The 7,724-nt window shown below is 35.5% G+C and overlaps 1 pseudogene; it reads right to left on the bottom strand.

Annotated features, from left to right (window-relative positions):
* Nucleotides 1-6,642: 6,642 nt before the first annotated feature.
* LOC149221561 (galactinol synthase 2 pseudogene) lies at nt 6,643-7,465 on the bottom strand (annotated as a pseudogene).
* Nucleotides 7,466-7,724: the final 259 nt, after the last annotated feature.

Here is a 7,724-nt window from a genome sequence, read left to right as displayed (position 1 = left end):
AAAAGTGTCTCCTTGCGAAGTCCCATCAAAGAATTCCCAAGGATGAGATCTATCAACGACTGTTGGATTTAGGATTCTATTGTTATTATCTCTTTGGTCCTTCAAGAGAAGGTCATAAACAACTAAAATTTGTGTCGCAAAAACTTCAATGGGAAAGATGTCATCTTCAAAGATAGCTCTATTTCTTGCAAGCCAAACTCCCCAAACTATTAAAAGAGGCAATACTTGATACAATTTGTTCTCCCTCAATGAGTCCACTGAATACATACCTCCATTAACTCTTCACCTAACCAAATACCTGCAAATATGAACTTTTTCATAACATATTTCCAAACACCTTTAAAATAAGGACACAGTAAGAATAAATGATTGAGAGATTCTTGAATCATCAACTTTGCATAGGACACATTTGTTTGGGCCTTGAAAACATCTCCTTGTTAAATTCTCCCAAGTTGGGAACTTTAATTTTCCATAAAAGTTCCCACCAGTCCTCATGAACATCCTACAATCTATCAGATATAAGAAAAGCATATCCAAATTTTAGCGTATAAACCCCTTAGGAATCATGGGACCAAACCAACTCATCCTCCTCTTGAGCTAATATGAGATGTGTTGCAGGTAAACCGCCAATGTATCTAATCTAGAAATGATGAAGATGCATGGGTATGCCTAAATGATCTTTCAAAACCCAACCTCGATTCCATAGATTTGTTTGTGCTAGATCTACAATTTGACTCAAGTAAGCGAGGTCATTACCATGTAGATATTCAATCAAATGTTCAAGAAGTCTGTGATCAATATGAATTCCAATCCAAGGATTGATCAACCTTTAAATGTGATCCATCACCCACTTTCCAAGCTAGGCTTGAATCAATCAATAAAAATTACGAGAGAACAACTTTCCAAATGATAAAAACATTGCTTTTCAATTTATTGGGTAAGCAAATCTAGTCCTCTCACTGCATAGGGTGTATATATTAGATATACACCACTTTCGTCCAATGAGAGTGAGTTTTTAGTAATTTCCAACCAACTTTAGTTGCTAAAGCTTTTGAAAAAAAAATGTAAGTCCTTTAAACCCTAACCTCCAAAATCTTTAGGAGCAACTATTATTATCTGGATTACCCATGGAAGAATAGATTGATCTGATAAACCTGACCATAAAAGATTACAACGTTTTTTTTATCTTGTTTAATATGCCTTTTGGAAGCCAGGAAAGCCACATCCAAGAAACTAATATTGCCTCAAGGACTGATTTAATAAGAAAAAGTCTTCCAACTCTAGAAAGCCATCTTAAGCTCCAATTTTTAAGCCTTTTTTCAATTTTTTCTATTAACCAAAATCCTTCTGCAAGGACTGATTAAAAGAGGTGTTCTCAATTTTTCAAAAGGACAAGAGTCTTGGTCTTGACAAGTGGTGAGTGAAAATTTTCATTGCTTTTTATGAACTAATTGGAGATGATATTCTTTGTGTTGTGGAAAAATTATGAACTACAGGGTTGGTTCTATATTCATTTAATAGTACTTTTATCGCTTAAATTCCAAAAGTAGACAACCCTACTACTTTTGACGAGTTTCAACACATATCTCTATGTGATTGTGTATATAAGGTCATTGCCCATCATTTAAAGCCAATCTTATCTAAAGCGATATCAAAAGAGTAGTTTAGCTTCCTTGAAGGGTGTCAGATCCATGAAGCTATTGGAGTAGCCGAGGAAGGACTACATAGTCTAAAATTAAGGAATATCAAAGGTGCAATTCTAAAGATTACCTTTCAAAAGTATATGATCGAGTAAGTTGGATCTATATTTGTCTCTTACTTACACATCTGGGGTTTAATATTCCAATTGTAAACTGGATTATGAGCTACATAACCTTTATTTACTTCATTGTTCTGATAAATTGATCAACCCATGATCAACCTCACGTTTCTTTCATGCTCAAAGAGGTCTTTCGGCAAGTTTGATGTCAATTATCACCTCTTCTATTTTTATTGGTCACTAAAGGATTAAGTCAAATTCTTGGGAGGCTAAAAGAAGTGGTTCTTTGAAAGGATTATTGTTGGCATTGTGATGCATGCGTTGTACTTGATGGCAACCCTCTCATAGACGAACATCTCACTTATATATGCCAAAGAAGCAGTTATCGGGAGGAATCGGGCCTATATAACCCTTGGATGCATGGTTTAACTCTATCGGGAGTTGTTCGGGCGATCAAATCCCATATATGCATTCATTAATACTATCGGGAGGTGTTTGGGCACTTAAAACCCATATATATATATATATATATATATATATATATATATATATATATATATATATATATATATATATATATATATATATATATATATATATATATATATAGATATATATATATATATATATATATATATATATATATATATATATATATATATATATATATATATGTATGTATATGTATGTATGTATTACATAATAATCAATAGCATGTATGCATTGGACCCGACGGCATATCGCTTTTGGTTTATAATAATATTGCATCCGCAGTATATCGCAATGCATAAAGGGTTGCCCACCCCAATCCTCCGATTGCGATAAGAGGTGGCGGACCCAATGGAAGCATTAAAGGCAGCATATATTAACATCGCATTCGTGGTAATCCATTGTGATAACATATGGACCCGATGGAATTTCAAATGTGGTTTATAATAATATCGCATTCGCAGAGTGTCGCAATGTATATAGGGTCTTCCACCCCAATCCTCCGATTGCGATAAGAGGTGGCGGACCCGATGGAAGCTTTAAAGGGATTTTATAATAACATCGCATCCGCGGTGATCGCATAGTTTATAAAAGCCTTCCACTTCAAATTTCCGATAGCGATGAAAACAACGGACCCGATATATATATAAAGGCTGGTTAATGGGCATGTCATATCCGATCCATCGGATCGGACGTCGGGAATAGGCCATGATATGGGCATGCGCTGGTAGCGATGAGAAGCGGACCCGATATAGTATTATTATGGGTTCATTCAGTTTAAAGTCCGCCTTTTTTTGTTTGGACCGTTTTCATCGTTTTCCCGCTTAAGCCTTTTTCTTAAGAGATCGGTCAAAATAGTTGCGCCACAGGATTTCGGATCCTCTGGTTTCGACTCATGGTTTTATCAAAATCATGACTATATAAGAAGAAAAGAGATCCTTTGGCAACGCATTGATTATGAATTGAAGATCTTAAGGGAGAATTGATTGGCATTCTTGTGATCGGTTAAGGAGCAATTACTGATCAAGGAGAATGCGCGTAGAACAGAGCAAAGGATCGCAGGCTTGAAGTTCAGACATTTCTTCGAGAGAAATCGCATTGCTTCAGGTGTATTGCAGTTCAGGTTCTGGGTGCGCATATTGGGTTTGTCTTGTGCCTAGCCTCCAGGTGCACTGTTATATGTATATCTTCTGCATTGTGTTCTGATTTCGGCATAAACAACCTCTGTTTTAATGGGTGACCAGATCGAGCATTTATTTATATTTTGATATAGTGCTTGGGTTGGCGCTTGGGTGATTTTGAAAGATATGTTGTATAAAGAAAATATATATTGATCTAATGCCTGGGTAATTCTGAAGATTTTTTTATACTTGATGACCATTTGATCTTCTTGGATCCAGTCTGAAAATTAATGAAACGTGGTCCTTGAACGAAGTAGGGGGTTGTAGCTCCTTCCAGGAGAGACTGGAAAACGAGAGAGGGTTGTAGCCCTCTGCAGGTTGCAGCCTGCGTACTAGTAAAGGACTGCACCAGTAAAAATTCATTGTAAAAGAAATTCTATTTGAAAGAAGACAGAGACATATTGCAGCAGGTGGTTTTCACCCACATTGGGTTTCCACCTTATATCAGGTGTTCCGTTGTGTGACAATCTGTTTTTAACTGTTCTTGTTCATCATTTTATGGTACTGACATACAAGTTAATTATCAATTTTGGAAGAATAATTTAAAGCATAAATCTGGATAATTTATTGAAAAGAAATTAATAATACTGATTCACCCCCCCCCTCTCAGTATTATTTCCAACAATTATGTGTATTTTTTGGGCTTCTCACTTCAAATTTACTATTTGTAGATAACATTCTCATCTTTTGTGATGTTACAAGAAGATATTCTACAACCATCAAATATGCACTTGCTCTTTTGAAGTTGTTAAAGGTATTAAGATTAACATAACAAAATCTACTTTATCTATTTGTGGGTTGAATGTTGAAGATATGGATTTTTATCAAGGTATGTTTCCCTTTGTCACAGATGAGATTGTTGTGGGATTGAAATATTTTGGATTTAAGTTAAAACCTAACTCATATAAATTTGCAGAAGGATTTTGGTTAATAGAAAAAATTGAAAAAAGGCTTAAAAATTGGAGCTTAAGATGGCTTTCTAGAGTTGGAAGACTTTTTCTTATTAAATCAGTCCTTGAGGCAATATTAGTTTCTTGGATGTGGCTTTCCTGGATTCCAAAGGGCATATTAAACAAGATAAAAAAAACGTTGTAATCTTTTATGGTCAGGTTTATCGGATCAATCTATTCTTCCATGGGTAATCCAGATAATAATAGTTGCTCCTAAAGATTTTGGAGGTTAGGGTTTAAAGGACTTACATTTTTTTTCAAAAGCTTTAGCAACTAAAGTTGGTTGGAAATTACTAAAAACTCACTCTCATTGGACGAAAGTGGTGTATATCTAATATATACACCCTATGCAGTGAGAGGACTAGATTTGCTTACCCAATAAATTGAAAAGCAATGTTTTTATCATTTGGAAAGTTGTTCTCTCGTAATTTTTATTGATTGATTCAAGCCTAGCTTGGAAAGTGGGTGATGGATCACATTTAAAGGTTGATCAATCCTTGGATTGGAATTCATATTGATCACAGACTTCTTGAACATTTGATTGAATATCTACATGGTAATGACCTCGCTTACTTGAGTCAAATTGTAGATCTAGCACAAACAAATCTATGGAATCGAGGTTGGGTTTTGAAACATCATTTAGGCATACCCATGCATCTTCATCATTTCTAGATTAGATACATTGGCAGTTTACCTGCAACACATCTCATATTAGCTCAAGAGGAGGATGAGTTGGTTTGGTCCCCTGATTCCTAAGGGGTTTATACGCTAAAATTTGGATATGCTTTTCTTATATCTGATAGATTGTAGGATGTTCATGAGGACTGGTGGGAACTTTTATGGAAAATTAAAGTTCCCAACTTGGGAGAATTTAACAAGGAGATGTTTTCAAGGCCCAAACAAATGTGTCCTATGCAAAGTTGATGATTCAAGAATCTCTCAATCATTTATTCTTACTGTGTCCTTATTTTAAAGGTGTTTGGAAATATGTTATGAAAAAGTTCATATTTGCAGGTATTTGGTTAGGTGAAGAGTTAATGGAGGTATGTATTCAGTGGACTCATTGAGGGAGAACAAATTGTATCAAGTATTGCCTCTTTTAATAGTTTGGGGAGTTTGGCTTGCAAGAAATAGAGCTATCTTTGAAGATGACATCTTTCCCATTGAAGTTTTTGCGACACAAATTTTAGTTGTTTATGACCTTCTCTTGAAGGACCAAAGAGATAATAACAATAGAATCCTAAATCCAACAGTCGTTGATAGATCTCATCCTTGGGAATTCTTTGATGGGACTTCGCAAGGAGACACTTTTGGATGTGGGGGAGGATTTGTATTACATATTTTGGAAACTCATTTATTTTCACTAAAAATGGGTTTGGGAGCAAGTTCCAACAAACTATGCACAACTCTTATCCTCAAAATTGTTGTTTATGTTTACAATTGAGAATAGAGTAGATAGTCTTTCTAAAAAAAATTATGATTGGATTTTGGGACCTCATAGATCAAAAAAACAACAACAAAATGATCAGCTCTATCAATTTTATCATAAACCGTTCATTAATAAAACTGATTAAATATAACAATTTTCTTTAAGTTCACATACTTCAACAACATTTTGTAAGACTTTTTAGTATATCTCCATTTATTCATACTTATCTCATATAACAATTACACGTACCAACATTGTTTTGATATTTATATTTAGTTTTATTATAGTTATTTTGGAAAACGATGACTATATAACCCCTCTTTCTAGAATCCTAATAAATCATCATATTTAAATGCATATATATATATATATATATATATATATAAAATTACACCTTTTTCCTACCCAAAAAAACTATATAACATTGCTGATGACTAATGATGAAAGATACCAGTGAAGTTTGGCTTTTACTAGCCATCAGGGTTTACTAAATTTTATAATAATTCATAATTACGTCACATTGCATGCGTGTAAATATTTTCATATCGATGCAGAATTAAATGAAAATTAAATATTTTTTGAATTACATAAAACGAAAGAGTAACCATGTACGTCCAGTCATACAAATGTCAATTTGTATATTTACAAATATTAAATAAATTCGATTAATTTACAACCAATAACTGTAAGCGCAACAGCAATATCCTCATCTTTGAGGACATACAGTAGGATCTTCTGTATGATATACAAATTGTCCCCGTCTATGCCGGTGGATTAAAATATACATATATAAATATCTTATGCTACAGGCGACTTCTGCAAATTTGAAATCTCTTAAGCTGCAGGCGGTGCAGGCATTAAGTTGGGATTTGTTGCCGTCGCAGCAGCAAAGAATGAATTAGCAGCCACTCGTTGCAGATCATTTGATTTTCCATCCAACTCTGAAATTGGATCTGGAATTATGTCGCATGATCCCGAGTGATCCAACGAGGGGTCATTGTATATGTCCCACCATTTCTGCACCAGCATCTTTATATCTTCCCTCTCCATATTTTCCTCCCCCCCACTGTACCTCCACGGCTTCGATCCCTGCACATCCACATTCATCCATTAATATAACCCTGTACGCTCAGAACACCTATCTCGTCTTTCATATATAAATCATATTGTTTCTATCGAACCCAAATTTGCAGTGAAAAGAAAGCTTACAGCAGCACAGTAGTGAACAACTTTGACAGTGTCCAAGTCCACGTTCTCGGGATGCCGCCACATCATGGCTAGAACCAGATTGTACAACAGAGGAATGGGCTTGTATATCTTCTCAAAATACATATTCAAGAAATCCTACAAAACATATACCACAATTTAGTCAAAATTAGATCTGGTAAACCAAACAAAAATGTGCATGATCCTCACTGAAATGAGAACAGATCCAGACCTGTTCTGCGAAGGGCGTTGGCACAATAGCCATCAGAGTTTCCAAAAGGAAGTCGAATGTCAGCTGACTCGGCTCAAAAACAAACATTCCAGCGTTGAAGTATGGAGAGGGCCGTTGCCCTAATTCCACGGGCCATGACACCTTCTCTGGACACTGCTGGCAGTATCCGATCTTGTACTGCGGAGTGTGGCTCCATGTCTTCTCGCAGAAGCAATCCATAACCGCGTAGAAATATCCATGGGGTTTTACCCTTCATACCCATCCAAAGTGATTGAGGAAGAAGACCCCTGGTGCCCCATAAAGGTTTTGTCCATTGCATCCCATTCCTTAACCTCAAACAAACTCGATTCCACAACACTGTAACAAAACAACCCAAACTCCACGATTCAATCCTCGGATATTGACTGCAAATGAAAATGAAATTGGCGCGATAAATCAATTCAAATTCAAATCGGTGAATCGCGCGGCTTCATGATTG

The sequence above is a fragment of the Pinus tabuliformis genome, chromosome Q (assembly GCF_031772625.1).
Source record: "Pinus tabuliformis cultivar Carrire ecotype Pingquan chromosome Q, CPIR1, whole genome shotgun sequence".
NCBI lineage: Eukaryota > Viridiplantae > Streptophyta > Pinopsida > Pinales > Pinaceae > Pinus > Pinus tabuliformis.
This window is presented reverse-complemented; position numbering and strand designations above follow the sequence as displayed.